This window comes from Sorex fumeus, unplaced genomic scaffold (genome assembly GCF_029834395.1).
Source record: "Sorex fumeus unplaced genomic scaffold, SorFum_2.1 ptg000143l, whole genome shotgun sequence".
Lineage (NCBI taxonomy): Eukaryota > Metazoa > Chordata > Mammalia > Eulipotyphla > Soricidae > Sorex > Sorex fumeus.
Genome location: NW_026606200.1, coordinates 2,030,635 through 2,052,696, shown reverse-complemented (window position 1 = coordinate 2,052,696; position 22,062 = coordinate 2,030,635). Strand labels below are relative to the sequence as shown.

Genomic DNA, 22,062 nt, shown 5'->3' with positions numbered 1-22,062 from the left:
TGCAAGAATGTGGAAAAACCCGAGTGCCTGAGAACAGATGACTGGTTAAAGAAACTTTGAACTCCACAGGAAGAAAACATCCAACCCCATCAAAAAATGGGGCGAAGAAACGAACAGAAACTTTCTCAAAGAAGAAATCCAAATGGCATAAAGGCACATGAGAAATTGCTCTACATCATTAATCATCAGGGAGATGCAGATCAAAACCACAATGAGATACCATCTCACACCACAGACTGGCCCACATCCAAAAGAACAAAAGCAACTGGTGTTGGTGCAGATGTGGCGAGAAAGGGACCTTCCTCCACTGTTGGTGGGAATGCCGACTGGTTCAGCCCTTTTGGAAAACACTATGGACGATTCTCAAAAAATTAGAAATTGAGCTCCCATTTTACCCAGCAATACCACTCCTGGAAATATATCCCAGAGAGGCAAAAAAGTACAGTCGAAGTGACATCTGCACTTGTTTGTTCATTGTTTGTTCATTGCAGCACTCTTTAAAATAGCCAGAATCTGGAAAAAAAAAACCTGAGTGCCTGAAAACAGATGACTGGTTAAAGAAACTTTGGTACATCTACACAATGGAGTACTATGTAGCTTTTAGAAAAGATAAAGTCATGAAATTTACATACAAATGGTACTACTTGGAAAGTATCATGCTAAGAGAAATGAGTCAGAAAGAGAGGGACAGACAGAAATATTGAATTCATCTGGGGATATTGAATTCATCTGGGGAACATAAAGTAACAAAATAGGAGTCTAACACCCAAGAATAGCTGAGGTAAGTACCAGGAGTTTCACTCCATGTGTCGGAGGCCAGCCGCACATGCTAGGTGAAAAGGCAGCTCAGATAGAGAAGGAAGCACCAAATAAAGGGTGCTGGGAGGATCCTCCCAGGATGGGAGATGCATGCTGAAAGTAGACTATAGACCGAACATGATTGCCACTCAGTGCCTCTTTTGCAAACCACAGCATCCAAAAGGAGAGAGAGAACAAAAGGGAATGCCCTGCCACAGAGGCAGGGTGGGATGGGGGGAAGGGGAGTGGGTGGGATACTGGGATCAGTGATGGTGGAAAATGGGCACTGGTGGAGGGATGGGTACTCAAACATTGTATAATTGAAACCCACACACAACAATTTGTAAGTCTACAACTGTACCTCATCGTGTTTCACTAATAAAAATTTAAAAAGAAAAGAAACTTTGGTATATCTACACAATGGAATACTATGCAGCTGTTAGATACAGTGAAATCATGAAATTTGCATATAAGTGGATGGACATGGAGAGTGTCATGCTAAGTGAAGTGATTCAGAGAGAGAGGGACAGACATATAATGACTACACTAGTTTGTGGAGTATAAAGTAAAAGAATGAGAGACAAACAAATAGCGAGAGTAGAGATAAGGGCCAGGAGGATCGCTCCACGGTTTGGAAGCTGATCTCACAGACTGGGGGAAAAGGCAGCTGGAATAGAGAAGAGACCACTAAGTAAATGGTGGTTGGACGGCTCGCTCGGGATGGAGATGCGTGCTGAAAATAGACTATGGACCAAACATGATGGCTGCCTAGTACCTGCAGTGCAAATCATAACATCCAAAAGGAGAGAGAAAGAGGGAATGTGCCTGTCACAGAGGCATGGGGTGGGAAGGGGTGGGAGTGGCTACTGGGAACATTGGTGGTGGCGAATGGGCACTGGTGGAGGGATGGGTACTCATCATTGTATAACTGAAACAATATCACTAAAGTTTGTAAGTCTATAACCATATCTCATGGTGATTCGTTACCAAAAAAAAGACAAATAATAAATAAATAAAATTCAGCTCTCAGAACTAATAGTGAATTATTATTTCTCAGGTAAAACGAGAATGTGATACTTTCATCTTTTGGCGAACACCTGAGAGAGTTTTGTAGACTGTAGGTGTCGGTACAGTTGCGGGACTTGTGAACAAGGAGACTATGACGCAATCTAGGGCTGATGGCTCAGAGATGGGCACAAGATAATTATGCTGGGAGACGCCACCCACACATGGCACAGAGTGTGACAGTTTATTGGGAAGGACAATGGTTAAGGAGAGCCGGAAAGCGATGCATTCCGTGCGGATCATGAGATGGGAAGAGGAAAGTGGAATCTATGATCACATGGGCTAGATGGAACAGAATGTCAGGAGATGTCACGGACTCTCTATGAGCCAAAGCAGAGGGAACAGTTAGTTTTACAGACACTGCAGATGTGGGCTCCTCCTCTCTCTACCCCAGCCACGGGGAACTGCAAGGTCACGGAGCCATGATAATCAGGGAATACCCGCTCCCCCTATATTCACTCTCCTCAAGATGAGGACTCAGGATTTCCCCACATGGGTCCTGCAGAAGAGATGGTCAGGGAGCATTGCCAGGAAGAGCTCCTACACAGTCACTAACTCAGTGTTCTCACAGTTAGTCAGGGGCCGGTGCGGGACTCAGCAGCACGATTCAGGATTTTATTGTCTCTCGCCATGGTCAGCTTTATGAACTAGCTCCTGACCATATCACAAAATATCATGATCCTTCACATTTATGCAATTAAATTTTATCCCTTATCCATAAGCTCATCCTTGCATAACACAAGATGACATAAGAGGTTGCTTCTCTTTCCTCGGGTGGCAGAATAATGAAAGCAGAAACAGCCACTTGCCATGCGGGCACACACAGCTCTCGTGCTCCTGCCCTTCCGCATCTGAGAAGCGGACACAGGGCACTGGGGCCAGCTCCTGCTCAGCTGTACTCTGCAGCCTCGGTTTTCTGGGTAGAATCAAGTTAGAGCCCTAAAGCAAAGCTCTTTGTCTCTCTGATACGGCATTTACACGTGATGGCAGAGTAAACCGCTGACTCTCTGGTTTGTAGATTCTGGCCCCTCCTGCATGCATCTGCTCACACTCAATGCTGTATAGTCGGTACCCCCAGCTCTGTACTGGGGGGACCTGTGGGCCGGGGCTGCCCTGAGCTTCCTGCGCCCAAAGCCGCTCGCAGCCCGGAGCTCCAGCCCTCGATGTCGAATCTTTTTCTGCCTCCTAGATGTGACTTCTTTCTTCTGTGTGCTGTCTCTCATGGACATGCTGGGATGAGACTCTCTAAGGTGAGAGCGGGATCCCTCCAGCTGGTCTCTGCTGCTGGAACCCACGGGTGTCCACTGAGCCTCAGAGCCTCAGGGAGGACACACCTGAACGATGGTCAGTGAGTGGACAGGAGGTGGCATGGAGTCTGGAGGCTGGAGGCTCTGAGGGGTTGAGCAGGTCTCAGAGCAGGGGAGGGGCGGGACAGTGATTGGGGGCACAGCACAGGCTCTGGCTGGGTCTGTCTGACAGTGGGGACCCCACACGGCTGCTCTGTGCCCTTCGGTGTGTCCCAGGGTGACCGCAGCACCCAGGGAGCAGGGACATGGGGACGCAACACTCAGCTCAGGGGCAGGCCAGGAGTTCAGGCACTGCTGCGTTGAGGGGGGCCACCCAGGGCTAACAGCTCAAAAGACGCAGGACAGCCCCTGCAGCAGCTCAGAGCCCGCGCATGTGACACAGAGAGGGAGTCACAGCCTGAGAGGGAAACGGGCCAGGGAGGAGCAGGCAGCAATCAGGAAACTATGTTGGAAAACTCACCTAATAGGACATTCTAGAAATGCAGCCTTAAGCCCCGAGGGAGGGGCCGAGTACTGCAACTGCCTGCCAGCCCCTTATTTACATACGCGCTCTGATTGGTTGCCCTGGGTAGCCTTCCTTGTGACCTGATAGGTCAATCCCAGCACCTCATTTCCATAAGGACAGCTGATCCCAGTGCAGGGAAGGGATGCTCATCCCATACAGCAGCTCCCAGCCTGGCAGAGTCCTTGTCCCTGCGCTCAGGTGGGACTGCTGTCGTCACAGAGCAGGGGCTCACAGCTGAGACGCTGGGAGCTGTGACCTGCAGGCTGGTTGCTGCTCTTCCTCACCAGCACAGGAGCCTGAAGGAGGTTCAGTCCACTGCAGGAGAGCACCTGGCCAAGCACGTGTCTGCTGGGAGTGGGGAGGGTGGCCAAGACAGATGGGACAAGAGCTGAGTGGCCCCAGACCTACTCTGCAGGGGTGGGGGCTATTGAGGGGAACCCCAGGAAGCCCTGGGTCTTCAGTGGCCATAGTGGGGTGAGCAGGGCCCCTTCAGAGAGAGGGACATGAGGGTTGCTGCAGCCTAAGCTGGCACTCTGGAGGGGAACCCCCCAGGCCATGAATGGAGCTCTAGCCCATCAGTGGTCTCCTAAACTTCAAGTGAGTGACTTAGGACCCAAAAGGAGGGGGCACCCGGATTTGAACCGAGGACCTCTTGATCTGCAGTCAAATGCTCTACCCCTGAGCTATGCCCCCTGGCATGTCCATGTGTCCTGATGAGCACCTTTCCCTGTGAGTCCCTGTCACTGGGTGAGTCAGGTCGCTCCCCTGCCCACTCTCAGAAGCTGTTAGACCTGTCTCCTAGGAGCCTCCTTACAGCCTGCAATCCGGCCTCAGGGCAGTGGGGACTCAGCAGAGGTCAGAAGGTCCCCTTGCCTTCTTGTGTAGCCCAGCAGCTGCTCAAACTTACAAAATGACCTCATACTCCTACCAGGATCCCAGATATTCTGGCTGTCCCTTCAGGAATGACAGAAGACTCAAGTTACACAGAATCCTTGAACTGGAGGAGGTCCTCATGAGTTTCCCTGGAGACCTTGTGAATCAGAACAGGAAGAAGTTCATCAACCTTACCCCCTAAAGCCTTTTGCCCTGCTGAGGATGTCAGTTCCAAAGAAGAGACACCTTCTGTGCAGGTGCAGGTCACAGGTGGCACAAGCTGTGTGATGCTCACTTGTGTGTTGTATCAAAAGCAGAGACACGTTTATCTTGAAGGTCCACCAGAAATAATGTCCCTGCCAAGTGTGGGTGCTGAAGACAGTGACAAGTTGTCAGGGTCAGATGTTGCCTCTGAGGGGTTGGGCCCTGGGGGTGCACAGAAGGAGTTGGGGGAGTTGCGGAAGGGTCACTGCTTGGTCTTTCCAGCATGGAGAGATGAGTGGAATCTTGCCCTGTGTTGTGAGAGTGTGGGGTGACTCTGGGTAAAGATGACTTTGAGACCCATCCAACAGGTGTGGGGGCATAGCTCAGGGGTAGAGCATTTGACTGCAGATCAAGAGGTCCCCGGTTCAAATCCGGGTGCCCCCTCATTTTCCCCCACGTTGATATTGTGCTTTGTCCCTGCACTTCTAGTTCCCGATGTCCATTGGCATCGAGTACAGATTCCTGGCTTTCTAGGGTGGCAGAGATGGAGATACAGCAGTTGGTGGGTCTTGCACAGATGTCTGCTAGAATCATCTGAAGAGTCCAGAAAAGCACCATTTGACCCAGACACATCCCAGATTTCTCAGTATGTGGGCTAAGCCAGGCAGCCAAACGTCCATGGTCAAGTGTGTAGTAGAGTAAGAGCAGCTTCAGCAGAGCTTCCAGAAGGTTCACAGCACAGGGACCCCTCAGCCTATCAGCCAGCACCTGTGTCCATCATCTTAGTCTATCCGTGAGCAGTCCAAGTTTGGACTTGACCTGAGCAGAGTCTCCCGGAAACGTTCTGTCAGTACACCATGGTCTTCTGTGACCCCTTTCACCAAGGGGCTCCCCAGGGCTGAGGTGCCACTGATCTTCCGCTCAGTGGAATCACAGGTTCTCAGGCTCAGGGACAGTTGCAGGCCCAGAAGGTATGCAGGGATGACACAGCAATATTTCCTGTAATATCACCAGCTGTGTGAGTCTTCAAACAATCTCTACTTATCCACACTTTAAAGCCACTTCTGTGATTCAGCAGCTAGGGGTCTGCCATCCTGAGGCCGACTGTGTTTGAATCCAGCATTCTATATAGTCCCCAGAGCACCACTAGGAGAGAATCCTGAGTGCAGAGCCAGGAGTAAATGCTGAACATTGATGGGTGTGGCCTCAAACCAAAAACAAACAAAGAAAAACAAAAAAAAATAACACTTGTCTGATCCAAGCAATAGTACTGCAGGTAGAGCACTTGCCTTGCTTGAGGCTGACCTGAGTTTGACCTCTGGTGCCCCATACAGTCCCCTTAGCCCACCCAGAATGATCTCTGATTGCTAACCAGGAGTAAGTCCTGAGCATTGCTGGGTGTGGCACAAAGGGACAAATAATAAATTATAGGTCGATATCTGGCTAGAGCGATAGCACAGCGGCTAGGGCGTTTGCCTTGCATTTGGCCGACATGGCCGACCCGAGTTCGATTCTTCTGCCCCTCTCGGAGAGCCCGGCAAGCTACTAAGAGTATCTCACCTGCCTGGCAAAGCCTGGCAAGCTACCCGTGGCGTATTCGATATGCCAAACACAGTAACAAGTCTCACAATGTTACTGGCCCGCTCAAGCAAATCGATGAACAACGGGAGGACAGTGACAGTGACAGTGACAGGTCAATACCACTGATGAGCACAGATGCAAAGATCCTCAACAAAATATTAGCAGATAGAATCCAATGACATATCAAAAAGTTCATACACCAGAACCAAGTGCCATTTATCCCAGTATGCAAGGATGATTTAACATTCATAAGTCAATCAACATAAATCCATGATATCAATAAAAGAAAAAATAAAAAACATATGATCATATCAGTAGATGCAGAAAAAGCATTCAACAAGATCCAGCACCTGTTCATGATGAAAACTCTCAGCAAAATGGGAATTTAAGGAATTTTCCTCAATATAGTCAAAGCCATCTACCACAAGCCCACAGCAAACTTTATAGTCAATGGGTAAAAACTAAAACCTTGGAGCGATAGCACAGCGGGTAGGGCGTCTGCCTTGCACGCAGCCAACATGGCCGACCCGAGTTCGATTCCTCCGCCCCTCTCGGAGAGCCCGGCAAGCTACCGAGAGTATTTGATATGCCAGACACAGTAACACCAAAGTCTCCAATGGAGACGTTACTGGGCCCGCTCGAGCAAATCGACGATCAACGGGAGGGCCTTTACTTTACTTACTTTACTTTCCCTCTAAGATCACAATACAAGGATGCCACACTTGCCACTTCTATTCAATATAGTACTGGAAGTACTGCCATAGCAGTTAGGCAAGAAAAGATATTAAGGGCATCCAGACAGGAAAGGAGGAAATCAAGCTTTCACTATTTGCAGATGACATGATACTATACTTAGAGAAAGCTAAAGCCTCTACTAAGAGACTCCTAGAAATAACAGACTTGTTTAGTAATGTTGCACCCTATAAAATCAATACCCAAAAGTCAAGGCTTTCCTATATCCAAATAATTAAAGAGAAGAAAAGATACGAAAAAACCAATCCCGTTCACAATCATACCACAGAAAATCAAGTATCTTGGAATCAGCTTAACTAAGGAGGTGAAGGACCTATACAAAGAAAACTACAAAACACTACTTCAAGAAATAAAAAAGGACACAAGGAAATGGAAACACATCCCTGCTCATGAATTTGGAGAATTAACTTTGTCAAAATGGCAATACTGCCCAAAGCATTATACAGATTCAATGCGATCCCTATAAGGATACCCATGATATTCTTCAGAGAAATTGATCAAATATTTCTGAAATTCATATGGAACAACAAACCCCCATAAAGAGCTAAAGCAATTCTTGGGGGGAAAACGATTTGACGCATCACCTTCCCCAAACTCAAACTGTACTACAAAGTGGTAATAATTAAAACAGCATAGTATTGGAACAAAGACAGATCCACAGACCAATGGAATAGGGTTGAATATCCTTACACACACCCTCAAATGTATGATCATCTAATCTTTGATAAGAGAGCAAGAAATATAAACTGGAGCAAGGAAAGCCTCGTTAACAAATGGTGCTGGCAAAACTGGACAGCTACCATCCTTCACGCCCTACCGAGGTCACGAGTTGCCCCCCACGAGCGGCTCTCCGGCACGGCCATGGCTCCAGAAGCACAAGGACTTAATGCAGAGCCCGGCAGCTTGTGGCAGAAAAGTGATTGGACTGTGAGTTAATCCATACCACCATGCCTGCCCGGAAGGGAAGGGGTGTTGCTCCCTTCCGCCTTTTTTCCTCTTGACAGCAAGATGGCGGCTGCCCCGGAGCTTTTTGTTAAGCCAGGTATGAGCTGGGCATGACAGGGCAACAAAAACCTCATGGGAAGGGGGTCGTTCCCGGCTCGTCCTTCAGGCCCTACCGAGGTCACAAGTTGCCCCCCACGAGCGGCTCTCTGGCAGGGCCATGGCTCTAGAGCCACAGAAACCAATCTTATAATTATCAGACTCTCGGCAGAAATACTTCCAGGCTTAATAAAGTAAAATATCAGAAATCCAAAATCGCGTGGCAGCAACCAGGAAACTATGTTGGAAAACTCACCTAATTCACATTCTAGAAATGCAGCCTTAAGCCCTCAGGGAGGGAGGGGCCGAGTACTGCAACTGCCTGCCAGCCCCTTATTTACATACGTGCTCTGATTGGTTGTCCTGGGTAGCCTTCCTTGTGACCTGATAGGTCAATCCCAGCACCTCATTTCCATAAGGACAGCTGATCCCAGTGCAGGGAAGGGATGCTCATCCCATAAGCAGCTCCCAGCCTGGCAGGGTCCTTGTCCCTGCGCTCAGGTGGGACTGCTGTGGTTACAGAGAAGGGGCTCACAGCTGAGACCCTGGGGGTGCTGCCCCAGGAACTGTGACCTGCAGGCTGGGTGCTGCTCTTCCTCACCTGCACAGGAGCCTGAAGGAGGTTCAGTCCACTGCAGTAGAGCACCTGGCCAAGCACGTGTCTTCTGGGAGTGGGGAGGGTGGCCAAGACAGATGGGACAAGAGCTGAGTGGCCCCAGACCTACTCTGCAGCGGTGGGGGCTATTGAGGGGAACCCCAGGCAGCCCTGGGTCTTCAGTGGCCATAGTGGGGTGAGCAGGGCCCCTTCAGAGAGAGGGACATGAGGGTTGCTGCAGCCTAAGCTGGCAGTCTGGAGGGGAACCCCCCAGGCCATGAATGGAGCTCTAGCCCATCAGTGGTCTCCTAAACTTCAAGTGAGTGACTTAGGACCCAAAAGGAGGGGGCACCCGGATTTGAACCGGGGACCTCTTGATCTGCAGTCAAATGCTCTACCCCTGAGCTATGCCCCCTGGCATGTCCATGTGTCCTGATGAGCACCTTTCCCTGTGAGTCCCTGCCACTGGGTGAGTCAGGCCACTCCCCTGCCCACTCTCAGAAGCTGTTAGACCTGTCTCCTAGGAGCCTCCTTACAGCCTGCAATCCGGCCTCAGGGCAGTGGGGACTCAGCAGAGGTCAGAGGTGGGGTCTCTGTGCCCCTCCCTTCCCCTTGCCTTCTTGTGTAGCCCAGCAGCTGATCAAACTTACAAAATGACCTCATACTCCTACCAGGATCCCAGATAGTCTGTCTGTCCCTTCAGGACGGACAGAAGACTCAAGTCACACAGAGTCCTTTAACTGGAGGAGGTCCTCATGAGTTTCCCTGGAGACCTTGTGAATCAGAACAGGAAGAAGTTCATCAACCTCCCCCCTAAAGCCTTTTGCCCTGCTGAGGATGTCAGTCCCAAAGGAGAGACACCTTCTGTGCAGGTGCAGGTCACAGGTGGCACAAGCTCTGCGATGCTCACTTGTGTGTTGTATCAAAGGCAGAGACACGTTTATCTTGAAGATCCACCAGAAATAATGTCCCTGCCAAGTGTGGGTGCTGAAGACAGTGACAAGTTGTCAGGGCCAGATGCTGCCTCTGAGGGGTGGGGGCCCTGGGGGTGCACAGTAGGAGTTGGGGGAGTTGCGGAAGGGTCACTGCTTTGAATTTCCAGCATGGAGAGATGAGTGGAATCTTGCCCTGTGTTGTGGGAGTGTGGGGTGACTCTGGGTAAAGATGACTTTGAGACCCATCCAACAGGTGTGGGGGCATAGCTCAGGGGTAAAGCATTTGACTGCAGATCAAGAGGTCCCCGGTTCAAATCCGGGTGCCCCCTCATTTTTCCCCCACGTTGATATTGTGCTTTGTCCCTGCACTTCTAGTTCCCGATGTCCATTGGCATCGAGTACAGATTCCTGGCTTTCTTGGGCGGCAGAGGTGGAGATACAGCAGTTGGTGGTTTTTGCACAGATGTCTGCTAGAACCATCTGAAGGGTCCAAAAAAGCACCATTAGACCCAGACACATCTCAGAAGATTTCTCAGAATATGTGGTGAGCCAGGCAGCCAAACGTCCATGGTCAAATGTGCAGTAGAGTGAGGCCATCTTCAGCAGAGCTTCCAAAAGTTTCCCAGCACAGGGGCCCCCTCAGCCTGTCATCCAGCACCTGTGTCCATCGTCTCAGTCCTTCCTGTGAGCAGCTTTAAACTTGACCTGAGCAGCATCTTCCGGGAACGTTGCCCTGTCAGTGCACCATGCTCTTCCATGAACCCCTTTCACCCAAGGGTTCCCAGGGCTGAGGTGGGACTGATCTTCTGCTCAGTGGAATCATAGGTTCCCTGGCTCAGAGACAGTCCTGCAGGTCCCAAGCATCCTACAAAGATGACACAGCAACATTTTCTGTAATATCACCAGCTCTTCAAGCAAACTCTGCTTGTCCACATTTTAAATCCACATGTCTGACACAGCAGCTAGGGGCTTGCCGTTCTGAGGCCGACCGTGTTTGAATTTCAGCATTCTATATAGTCCCCAGAGCACCACCAGGAGAGACTCTTGAGTGCAGAGCCAGGAGTAAATCCTGAACATTGCTGGGTGTGCCCAAACCAAAATCAAACAAACAAACAAACAAAATACTTGTCTGATCCAAGCAAAAGTACTGCAGGTAGAGCTCTTGCCTTGCATGTGGCAGTCACAGGTTGATCCCCGGTATCCCAAATGGTTCCTAAAGCACTGCCAGGAGTGATTCTTCTTCTTTTTTAATTTTTATTAGTGAAACACCATGAGGTACAGTTGTAGACTTACAAATTTTTGCGCTTGGGTTTCGGTTATACAGTGATCAAACACCCATCACTCCACCAGTGCCCATTCTCCACCACCATTGATCCCAGTATCCCTCCCACACTCCATCCACCCTGTCCCACCCTGCCTCTGTGGCAGGGCATTCCCCTCTGTTCTCTCTCTCCTTTGGGGTGTTGTGGTTTGCAAAAGAGGCATTGAGTGGCAATCATGTTTGGTCTATAGTCTACTTTCAGCATGCTTCTCCCATCCTGGGAGGATCCTCCCAACACCCTTTATTTGGTGCTCCTTTCTCTATCTGCGATCCCTTTTCCCCTAGAATGTGTGGCTGGCCTCCAAGCCATGGAGCAAAACTCCAGGAGTGATTCTTATGTGCAGAGCCAGAGGTAAGCCAGAGTGCTGGCACAGATGTAGTCACTTGTCTTGCATGTGGCTGACCTGACTTTGATCTCCGGCACCCCATATGGTCTTCTGAGCCCCACTCAGAATGATCTCTGAGTGCTAACCAGAAGTAAGTCCTGAGTGCTGCTGGGTGTGACTCAAAAAAACCCCAAACAAATAATAAACACATAAAACCACCTCTCAGAACTAATCATTGTGTCACTGTCATTCCTATAATGCGTCATGCAGCTGCACAGTCCGGAAAGTGGCCTGGTCCGTGGCAGCGGTTGGGTGGTGGAGGTCGGCTGCCAGGGCTGGGTCCCTTGGGGCGGGGAGAGCTCTCACCCACCCCTCACTGGGGCGCACAGAGTGAGAACAGCCTGGCGCGGAGTCCCTCAGAACTAATAATGAATTATATTCCTCAGGTAAAACTAGAATGTGATGGTTTCCTCTTTTGGCGAACAACTGAGAGAGTTTTGTAGACTGTAGCTGTCGGTACAGTTACGAGACCTGGGAACACAGAGACTATGGACTATGATGCAATGTACAGCTGATGGCCCAGAGATGGGCACGCCATAGGTAAGCTGGAGACGCCACCCACGTGTGTCACAGACTGATGGTTATGTGACAGTTTATTGGGGAGGACAGTAGTTACAGAGAGGCAGACAGCAATGCATTCCATGAGGATCACGAGACGGGAAGAGGAGGGAACATCTATGGTCACATGGGCTAGATGGGACAGAGAGTCACGAGGTCACAAGCTCTCTGTGAGCCAAAGCAGAAGGGAACAATGAGCTTTAGACACTGCAGGTGTGGGCTTCTCCGATCTCAACTCAAGTCATGGGGAATTGCAAGGCCAGGGAGCCATAGTAACCATTGGGGAATAACTGATCCCCTGGTATTCGACCTTCAAGACTGGGACTTGGGGTTTCCCCGCACAGGTCCAGCAGCCGAGATGGTCAGGGAGCACTGCCAGGAAGGACTCCTACACTGACAGTCACGAATTCACCGTTGGTCGGGGGCCAGCGCGGGACTCAGCAACACAAGTCAGCGTTTTATTGTCCCTCACCAAGGTCAGCTTTATGAGCTAGCTCCTGACCACATCACAAAATATCATGATCCTTTACATTATTTTTTTTTTGGCTTTTTGGGTTACACTGAGCGATGCTCAGAGGTTACTCCTGGCTCTGCACTCAGGAATCACTCCTGGCAGTGCTTGGGACCATATGGGATGCCGGGATCGAACCCAGGTTGGCCGGGTGCAGAGCATACACATTACCTGCTGTACTATCACTCTGGTCCATGATAGTTATTTATGCAATATAATTTTATCCTTTACCCATCCAGTCATGCTTGCATGACACAATTTGATATAAGAGATTGCTTCCCTTTCATTGAGTGGCAGAAAAACGAAAGCAGAAACGGCCCCTGCCGATGTGCACAACAGCTCTCGTTCCTGCCCTTCCCCATCTGAGAAGAGAACACAGGGCACTGGGTCCAGCTCCTGCTCAGCTGTTCTCTGCAGCCTCGGTTTTCTGAGCAGAATCAAGTTAGACCCGCAAAGCAAAGCTCTTTGTCTCTCTGATACGGCATTTAAACGTGATGGCAGAGTAAACTGCTGACTCTCTGGTTTATAGATTCACAGCCCGGAGCTCCCAGTCCAGCCCTCGATGTCGAATCTTTTTCTGCCTCCTAGATGTGACTTCTTTCTTCTGTGTGCTCTCTCATGGACATGCTGGGATGAGACTCTCTAAGGTGAGAGCGGGATCCCTCCACCTGGTCACTGCTGCTGGAACCTACGGGTGTCCACTGAGCCTCAGAACCTCAGAGAGGACATGCCTGAACGATGGTCAGTGAGTGGATGGGAGGCGGGATGGAGACTGGAGGAAAAGGGAGGAAAATCCCTCCCACTGTCCTGCTAGCTGTGTGGGGACAGCGTATGGGGAACACAGCACCCAAGAGGGTGGACAGAGAGTCACTGGCCTTTATCACAGCTCGGTGACGCTGCCACACCTGCTGGGTAACACCAGAGCCTCCCGGTGTCCACTTCCTCCCATTTCTGTCCCCTCTCATGGGCACTAGGTGTGTTTTTGCTGAGCACAGAGAGCGAGGCTCGTGGACCCCGGCCCACGCCCCAAACTGAGCAGGTCCTCAGCTCCCCTCAACCCTGCTCAGTCACAGGGAGACCCCCACCACCCTGACACTGGCCTTCCGTCTCCTCCTGACCCCGAGATGAGGGTGGCGTCTTCTGATTGAGTCTTGACTTTCTCTGCAGAGAAGCCCCTCTTGTCCTGACTTAGACCCCTGTTCCCCTCCCCTGAGGTGGCTGAGGGGCGTCGGTGACCCCTGGTCTAGAGTCAGGACAGAGATGGGCAGTGGGTCCACCTGCAGGCACTGAGCAGACTCAGGGTGTTGGGGACAGAAACGGGGCTTTGTGGGAGCAGCTCTCTGACCCAGAAGGAAACACCATGGACAGAAGCCCAGGAACGGGCTCTGGGGATCAGCTGGTGCCCCTCTTGAAGTCTTGCTCAAGAAGGGGTGCCTGGGACCCCCTGATCCTGGTGCGGAGCTGCCGGTGCTGGGGAGAGAATGGTGCCATCAGTACCAGGACCCAGCCCAAGCCTGGAGAGGCCCTGGACAGCACCAGACCCCACCTGGGCACTGCCCCGGGACAGCCCTGGCCCTCCAGTACAGTCACCCATGCTCCCACTGGGGATCGAAAACCCCACTCGCAGGTCGGGAACAGAGGCTGGGGGGGGGGGGGTGCAGCACCTTCTCCAGGACTCTGTCCTGCACAACCAGCAGCTCTGACGCCATCCCGTGCAGACCCCGGAGAGTGTGGGGACTCCTGTCTGCAGCGTGCAGGCAACTTTCTCCCACTGAGAAAGACACTGAGCTGAGACACCCGATGGCACAGGTCCCGGGGGTTTCCCTGCCCTCCTACCACCTTCCAGCCTCCTTCAAACTGCCCTGCCCTGAGCACAGTCTCAGAGAGTCTCAGCCTCACTGAGGTCCTTAATCCTGGAAACGCAGCAGCACTGGGACCCCTGCATGGCGAGAGGAAACGAGGAGAGAGGGACCAGCTCCACCTTACTCACATACGCCTCTACTGGCTCACACAGAGCCTATTTTCTTCTTTTTTCTTTTTAAATTTATTTTTTATTTTTAATTGAATCACCAGGAGTTGCAGTTACAAAGCTTTCATGATCCAGTGTCAACACCCATCCCTCCATTAGTGGACATTTCCTGCCACCAAAATTCCTCGTATCTCTCCTGCCACCTCTGGCCCCCAGTCGGCCTCTATGACAGGCACTTTTCTTCTCTCCCTCCCTTCCTCTTTCTCTCTACCTCTCTCTTTCCTCTTTCCCTCCCTCTTTATCTCTCCTTCCTCTCCTCTGTCTCTGTCTTGTCTCTGTCTCTGTCTCTGTTTCTCTCTCTCTCTCTCTCTCTCTCTCTCTCTCTCTCTCTCTCTCTCTCTCTGTCTTTGGGCATTATGGTTTTCAGTACAGATATTTAGAGGTCATCAAGTTGGGTCATTTGCTCACTTTCAGCACACATCTCCCATCCAGAGAGAATCCTTCCAACCATCATAGTCAGAACGGTCCCTTCTCTATTCTAACTGCCCTCTCCCCTAGCCCGAGAGGCAGGTTTTTAACCGTTGACCCGTTGACCATTTGTCCGGACCCTTGTTTCTACTGTCCTTGGGTGTTTGTCTCATAGTATTTTTTTATATCTCACAAACGAGTGCAGTCATTCTAAGTCTGTCCTTCTCCTTCTAACTTATTTCACTTAGAGAGATACTCTCCAAATCCATGCACTTATAAGAGAATTTCATGACATCTTTTTTTCTAACAGCTGCATAGTATTCCATTGTATAGATGTACCAACAGTTTCTTCAACCAGTCATTTGTTTTCGGGCACTCGGATTATTTCCAGATTCTGGCTATTGTGAACAGTGCATAGTCTTATTTTCATGGGGCCTATATGACCTCATAGGTCAATCCCAGGACCCTCATTTCCATAAGGACAGCTGACCCCAGTGCAGGAAAGGGATGCTCAGCCCATAGAGCTGCTCACGGCCTGGCAGGGCCCTTGTCCCTGCGCTCAGGTGGGACTGCTGTGGTCACAGAGCAGGGGCTCACAGCTGAGTCGCTGGGGGTGCTTCCCCGAGAGCTGTGACCTGCAGGCTGGGTGCTGCTCTTCCTCACCTGCACAGGAGCCTGAAGGAGGTTCTGTCCACTGCAGGAGAGCACCTGGTTGAGCACTGTCTGCAGGGAGTGGGGAAGGTGGCCTAGAAGGACGGGACAAGAGCTGAGTGGCCCCAAACCTGCTCTGCTGGGGTGGGGGCTATCAAGAAGAACCCCAGGCAGCCCTGGGGCCTCAGTGGCCATAGTGAGGCATGAAGGGACCTTTCAGAGAGAGGGACTTGAGTGTTGCTGCAGCCCAAGAGGAGGCCCCAGGTGGCCCCACAGGTCATGAATGAGCTCTCTCACCATCAGTGGGCCCCTGAGCTTCAAATGAGTGACTTGGGACCCAAAAGGAGGGGGCACCCGGATTTGAACCGGGGACCTCTTGATCTGCAGTCAAATGCTCTACCCCTGAGCTATGCCCCCTGGCATGTCCATGTGTCCTGATGAGCACCTTTCCCTGTGAGTCCCTGTCACTGGGTGAGTCAGGCCACTCCCCTGCCCACTCTCAGAAGCTGTCAGACCTGTCTCCTAGGAGCTTTCTTGATGCCCGACCTCAGGGCAGTGGGCAGAGGACAGAGACGGAGTCCCAGAACCCCCCATTCTTCTTATTGACTTCTTGTTTAGCCCAGCTATTGACCAAGCTCACAAAATGGCCTCACATGATCCAGAGACTCACCAAGAAATCTCGGAACCGAGTAGCTTGCTTCAGAAATGCCTCCAGACCTTGTACCAGGTGATTTCACCAGGGTGCCTAGATAGGAGCAGGAATCGTCCTTCCACCTGACCCTTATGAATCCTGGTGGGCACAAACTTCCAGAACTGAATAAAATACCAAGGTACACGGGACCAGTGACTGCAAACTCCAGGCCTCAAGGTATCAGGGGCAGGCCAGTCATTCCGATCTATGCCGCCCCCCACGCCCCTGCCCCGTGGGTCCGGGCTATCATGCCCATGAACTGGGATGGCGCAGGTGGAGTTGGGGGGGAGTTTGTACAGAATCTCGGTTTTTCTTTGCAGCATGGAGAGATGAGTGGAAACTTGCCCTGTGCTGTGGGAGTGTGGGCGACCTTGGGGAGAAGGTGGTGATTAGGCCCATCTGACAGGTGTGGCATATAGCTCAGGGGTAGAACATCTGACTGTAGATCTAGTGGTCCCTGTTAAAATCCAGGTGACCCCTCCAAGTTTCCTTTTTCCAATCATATATCCATTGCTCATTTCTACCTGCTCTCATGTTCCATATCCTTTCTTCCACTGCCTCAGCTTACCCTCCTCCTGGTTGATTTCATTTTTCCAGGATGGAACCCACTCCCTGTACCAACTATCTTCTCAGCCAAAAGGGGGGCAGTTCAGGACTGAGAATTCAGAACTGCCTTCACTTACAGTGCCACGGAATCTAAGGGCCACCTCAGAGATCTTGGAGAACCAGGTAGTCCCAGGAACCAAACCCTGCCAGCCCCCTCATGCTGAACTCTATTTTCAGCATTCCCTCATTGCCTTCACGGGCAAAGGAAATCTGATTCTCAGTCATGGCCATCCTATGCTCTATAGGTGAAACTTGGGAAGCTCTTGGGCATTTGGGTGGGTGGGTGGTGTGTTGGATCCCTGTACATCAGAACTTACAAACTTATACTCTGCCGTAACCATATTCCCTAAACTATAATGAAAGAATTAATGAGGGTGTAGCCATGAAATTTTTGAAGTTGTAGCTTTTTGAGGAGAAAAATAAATTGAAAAGAAGAGCAACAAAGTCACAATGCCAAGTAATCCAAGACCTGCTGAGGGCTGCCCCAAGAGGTCAGGAAGCTGGTCAGGGGAAAGTGGCTTCTCACAGGCTCCTGGTGACAGAACTTCCTGTCAGAGCTGTCTCAGTATAATCAGGTCTTGTGTGGACAACCTATTCTCTCCCTCCCTCTTCTGCATTCGGTCTTGCCTCCTGCTCTGAGTCTACTGTCTTCAACATCCGAAAATCTGTTTTGTTTTTTGGGCCGTGTGGCATGAACCACAGGAACAGGGTCACCAGTTAGTGACCAGGAGCCTCACAGGCACGAATGATTCCCTGAGTGATGTGAGAAAATGTTCTATCTGTGAAGCAGAAAAGGATGTTCTAAAAAGAGTTCACTAGACTGAAAGAAAATACATTTTAAAAAGTAGGTTGAGAGAGACACCAAGCCAATGAAACCCCCCAGTTGCACAGACTTCAGGCTAAAAACTCTGGGGTCTTCTCCGAGTGTGTCAGGAAGCTCCTGGAAGCCCCAGACAGCCACACCCATCTCCGCAGACAATACCCTATCAGCAGGGACCTCGCTTCAGAGATTCCCCAAATCTCAGGAGATTCGCACCAAACTGTTGAAACCAGCAACAAACCGTCAGTAAGCCCCAGACAATTACTTGCATAATCCCATTGTGCGATATAAAGATTTTGATAACTTTTCTTTAAGTTCCGTGTTTTTCAATAATTCCATTAACCATTTTGTTGTAACAAGCAATTTAAAATAAATTATTTTGGGGCTGGAGAGGTAGCACAGCGGGTAGGGCGTTTGCCTTGCACGAGGCTGACCCGGGTTCCATTCCCAGCATCTCATAGGGTCCCCTGGGCACCACCAAGAGTAACTCTTGAGTGCAGAGCCAGGAGTAACTCTTGAATACCAGCAGGATGGACAAGAAGTCCCTGTACATCGCCAGATGTGACCCAAAAAGCAATAAATAAATAAATAAATAAATAAATAAAAATATAAAAATAAAATAAATTATTTTGTGCCTGCTGAAGGGCATTTTGGAGAGTGGATGGGAAACTAGGGACAATGGTGGAGGGAGGTCACTCTGCTGGAGACGATGGGGTTGGGACATCAAATCTTCAAAACAACTGTATTACGAGCAACTTTGTACACTATGGTTTTAATTAAGTTTATTAAAGTTGAAATAAGGTTTATTTAAACTATGGTTAAATAAGGTTTAAAAGTAAAATAAAAAGTGGATTGAAAATGTGAAAAACTCAAAAGAAAGTGAAAAATTAAACTTGGGTCACTTTCCCATTAAGTAAATGACATATCAAAAAGACTAAGGAATACACTAAAAATAAGAAATATTTTTTAATGATAAATTGAGAAGTTGAAATGCAAAGGTGCAGAAATCAAATCTCCAAAGTTCTAAAGGCAAAGACTGTTGGACACGTGATATCAAAAAATTTTTCATCCTGAGATGAGGGGTTTGCCCTATAAAATTACTGTGGTACCAGCAGGATGGACAAGAAGTCTCTGGCCACATGGGAATATTTTTTTCTGGGCACTGCTGTGGCCCACACAGCTCCGAGTCTAACTCCCAAGTCAAAGCTACCAACTCCCTCAGCTCTTGTTACAGGAGCCCAGGATGTTCTCCATGTTCTGCATGTTCTCCCCACAAGCCCTGCACCTGGAGATCTGAAACTCTGGGATTCAAGACATGTCCATCCTCACTGAAGGACAGAGAGAAGGACAGGTAGGAATTTAGGGTTACTATGGAGCCCTTGAAAGCGCCTGAACCAAATCAAAGAAGCCACGAGAAGGGAGGGGCACAGAGACCCCATCTCTACCCTCTGCTGACCCCACTGCCCTGAGGCCGGGCATCAAGGAGGCTCTTAGGAGACGGGTCTGGCAGCTTCTGAGAGTGGGCAAGGGAGCGGCCTGACTCACCCAGTGACAGGGACTCACAGGGAAAGGTGCTCATCAGGACACATGGGCATGCCAGGGGGCATAGCTCAGGGGTAGAGCATTTGACTGCAGATCAAGAGGTCCCCGGTTCAAATCCGGGTGCCCCCTCCTTTTGGGTCCTAAGTCTCTCACGTGAAGTTTAAGGGTCCCACTGATGGCCAAAGAGCCCCATTCATGGTCTTTAGGGGCCCCCAGAGCCTCCCAGGCTGCAGCAGCTCCTGATGACACCTTCTCTGGGAAGGGTCACCTCTCACTCATCTGGAGTCACTGAGGCCCAGAACTGCCTGCCTGGGTCCCTCTTAATAGCACCCCAACAGAGCAGGTCTCAGGGCCACTCAACTCTTAGCTCCGTACACACAGCTCAAGTCGCAGCACTAACAGCAGCTGTCACACCCTCTGAGACAGCCCCTCAGCACCCAAGCACACTGACCCACAGTGACCTGCACTCACATAGGCTTTTCATTTTTCACGTTCTTCATTGAAAAATTAGTGGCAATTTCCAGAGAATGAAGCAAAATAGACAATTTATTGAAATTCAGATAGACAAAAAATAATAAAATTTAATCCAGAAATTGAAAAAACAACTTTCCAAAGCTTCCAAAATAAAATTGTTGGAAATGGCATTGCATGAGAAAATTTCCCAGTCTGATTGATAAGAGTTTTTCTAGAAAGATCCTGACACTTGTGGGGGCATAGCAGTACTACAGCAGAGAGGGTGCTTGCCTTGCACAGGGGCAACCTGGGTAAATCACCGGCACCCAATATGGTGCCCCAATCACCAGGAGTGATCCCTGAGTGCAGAGCCAGGAATAAATCCTGAGCACAGGGTGTGAGCCAAGAACACAAAACAAAAAATGAAAAAAAAAAAAACTTACACTTGTGGATGGACATTGTTCTGTAACTACAGATCCCGGGAGTAAGGGTGACTCCCAGCGTTTCTGGAGTGAATGACGTGGGAGATGGCAGGAGAGAGGCACAGGGACGTGAGATTTCCCAGCAGAATAGACACTTCATCGCGGGCTAGTGCCGTGTCTGAGGCACCACGATATGGTCATTCAAGTACTAATCAGGCTGTGGGTCAGTTGAGACACCACAAATCTAAACATTCTTACAAAAGGCACCTCCATTAACTCTTAGAGAAAGCAATTAGGAGGTCTCCTCTGTGAGAATTAGGAGTGAAGGAATATTCCAGAATGCAGGGCAGTGGGGGCGCGGGGAAGAAATTCTATCCCTGTGAAGTTGCTACAGCATTTCTAGGACCAGAACTGTGAAACCACAGAAACAAGACGGGGCCAAGTTAGTTCCCTGAGAGTCCTCTCCTGGGAAAATTTTACTAAACGTTTATGCACTCATTAGAGGTTGTGAGAAACTTTGAGTATTGAAAGAGAACTAACCCATTGAATCACGAGGCAATCACTAACTTCAGGAAAAACAAAAAGGTCTACCAGAATTCATCGTTTCAATTGCGACTATTAATACATTTTAATTGACATGGTAATACATTTAATTAACATGGTTACTCACAACCTAAACCAAGAAAAGACAGAGGAAGAGATTTGCAATGTTTATTATAAATGATATAAATGATATAAAGATGTCAATAATATTATACCGTAATAAGTGAGAGCATATTATGAGATACCAAGTTTATCCTGTAAGTAAATAAATTTTAAAAAAGAACCCAAAGTGGTTGTTTGACTGGGACAAGAACAAGGCAGAAAAGATTGTTTTCTGCTATAGCCTTTGGAAAATTGACTGTAAAATTTATGGTAAGACTGAGGGACAGTTCACAGGGCAAATGTGAACAATTCACAGTTCACATGCCCAGAAGAACTTCATGTTCTCCTGCGCACCAGTAACCCTGGGCATTGCTGCATGGGTCCAAAGTCTGTTGCTTCCTCCCAAAGATCCCAAGGACACATGGATTAAGAGAATATTCCCCATTAGAGCACGCATGTTGTGGGGAGAGAGGTTCGACTCGGCAAGGAGCTGTCACTGCACCTCTTAGTTCACTGCTGGACCCAGAGCCGTGAGCCCCGTGATCTAGGCTTCTCATGAGCTTCATGGGAGGATGCCTGATCCAGGACAGAGGGAGTTTCTCAATCCACTAGGCCCCGACCCCATGACCATGGTCCCAAGGGAGAGACACCTTTGCAGGTGCAAGTCACAGTGTAAGAGCTGTGTGATGGTCACTTGTGTGTTGTATCAAGGAAGCAGAGAGGACAGGTTTATCCTGAAAGTCCTCCTAGCAGTGTCTCTGCCACTGTGGGTGCTGAAACCAGTGACAAGTGGGGAGGGGCATATACTGCTTCTGAGGGGTGGGGTCCTGGGGATGCACAGAAGGAGTTGGGGGAGTTGCGGAAGGGTCACTGCTTGGTCTTTCCAGCATGGCAGGATGAGTGGAATCTTGCCCTGTGCTGTGGGAGTGTGGCGTGACTCTGGGTAAAGATGACTTTGAGACCCATCCAACAGGTGTGGGGGCATAGCTCAGGGGTAGAGCATTTGACTGCAGATCAAGAGGTCCCCGGTTCAAATCCGGGTGCCCCCTCATTTTCCCCCACGTTGATATTGTGCTTTGTCCCTGCATTTCTAGTTCCCAATGTCTATTGGCATCGAGTACAGATTCCTGGCTTTCTAGAACATCAGAGGTGGAGATACAGCAGTTGGTGGTTTTTACACAGATGCCTGCTAGAACCATCTGAAGCATCCAGAAAAGCACCATTGGACCCAGACACAACCCAGAAGATTTCTCAGTATGTGGGCTAAGCCAGGCAGCCAAACGTCCATGGTCAAGTGTGCAGTAGAGTGAGGCCATCTTCAGCAGAGCTTCCAGAAGGCTCCTAGCACAGGGGCCCCCTCAG

The 22,062-nt window shown here is 49.9% G+C and overlaps 7 non-coding genes across 7 annotated transcripts; 4 read left to right on the top strand and 3 right to left on the bottom strand.

The window, feature by feature from the left end:
* Positions 1–4,296: 4,296 nt before the first annotated feature.
* Positions 4,297–4,368, bottom strand: TRNAC-GCA (transfer RNA cysteine (anticodon GCA)). The gene has a single exon. It is a non-coding gene; the product is annotated as a tRNA-Cys (tRNA).
* A 756-nt stretch (positions 4,369–5,124) lies between these two features.
* On the top strand, positions 5,125–5,196 carry TRNAC-GCA (transfer RNA cysteine (anticodon GCA)). Its single transcript has one exon. It is a non-coding gene; the product is annotated as a tRNA-Cys (tRNA).
* Positions 5,197–9,065: 3,869 nt separating this feature from the next.
* TRNAC-GCA (transfer RNA cysteine (anticodon GCA)) lies at positions 9,066–9,137 on the bottom strand. The gene has a single exon. It is a non-coding gene; the product is annotated as a tRNA-Cys (tRNA).
* Positions 9,138–9,914: 777 nt separating this feature from the next.
* TRNAC-GCA (transfer RNA cysteine (anticodon GCA)) lies at positions 9,915–9,986 on the top strand. The gene has a single exon. It is a non-coding gene; the product is annotated as a tRNA-Cys (tRNA).
* A 5,880-nt stretch (positions 9,987–15,866) lies between these two features.
* TRNAC-GCA (transfer RNA cysteine (anticodon GCA)) lies at positions 15,867–15,938 on the bottom strand. Its single transcript has one exon. It is a non-coding gene; the product is annotated as a tRNA-Cys (tRNA).
* A 3,299-nt stretch (positions 15,939–19,237) lies between these two features.
* TRNAC-GCA (transfer RNA cysteine (anticodon GCA)) lies at positions 19,238–19,309 on the top strand. Its single transcript has one exon. It is a non-coding gene; the product is annotated as a tRNA-Cys (tRNA).
* Positions 19,310–21,677: 2,368 nt separating this feature from the next.
* TRNAC-GCA (transfer RNA cysteine (anticodon GCA)) lies at positions 21,678–21,749 on the top strand. Its single transcript has one exon. It is a non-coding gene; the product is annotated as a tRNA-Cys (tRNA).
* Positions 21,750–22,062: the final 313 nt, after the last annotated feature.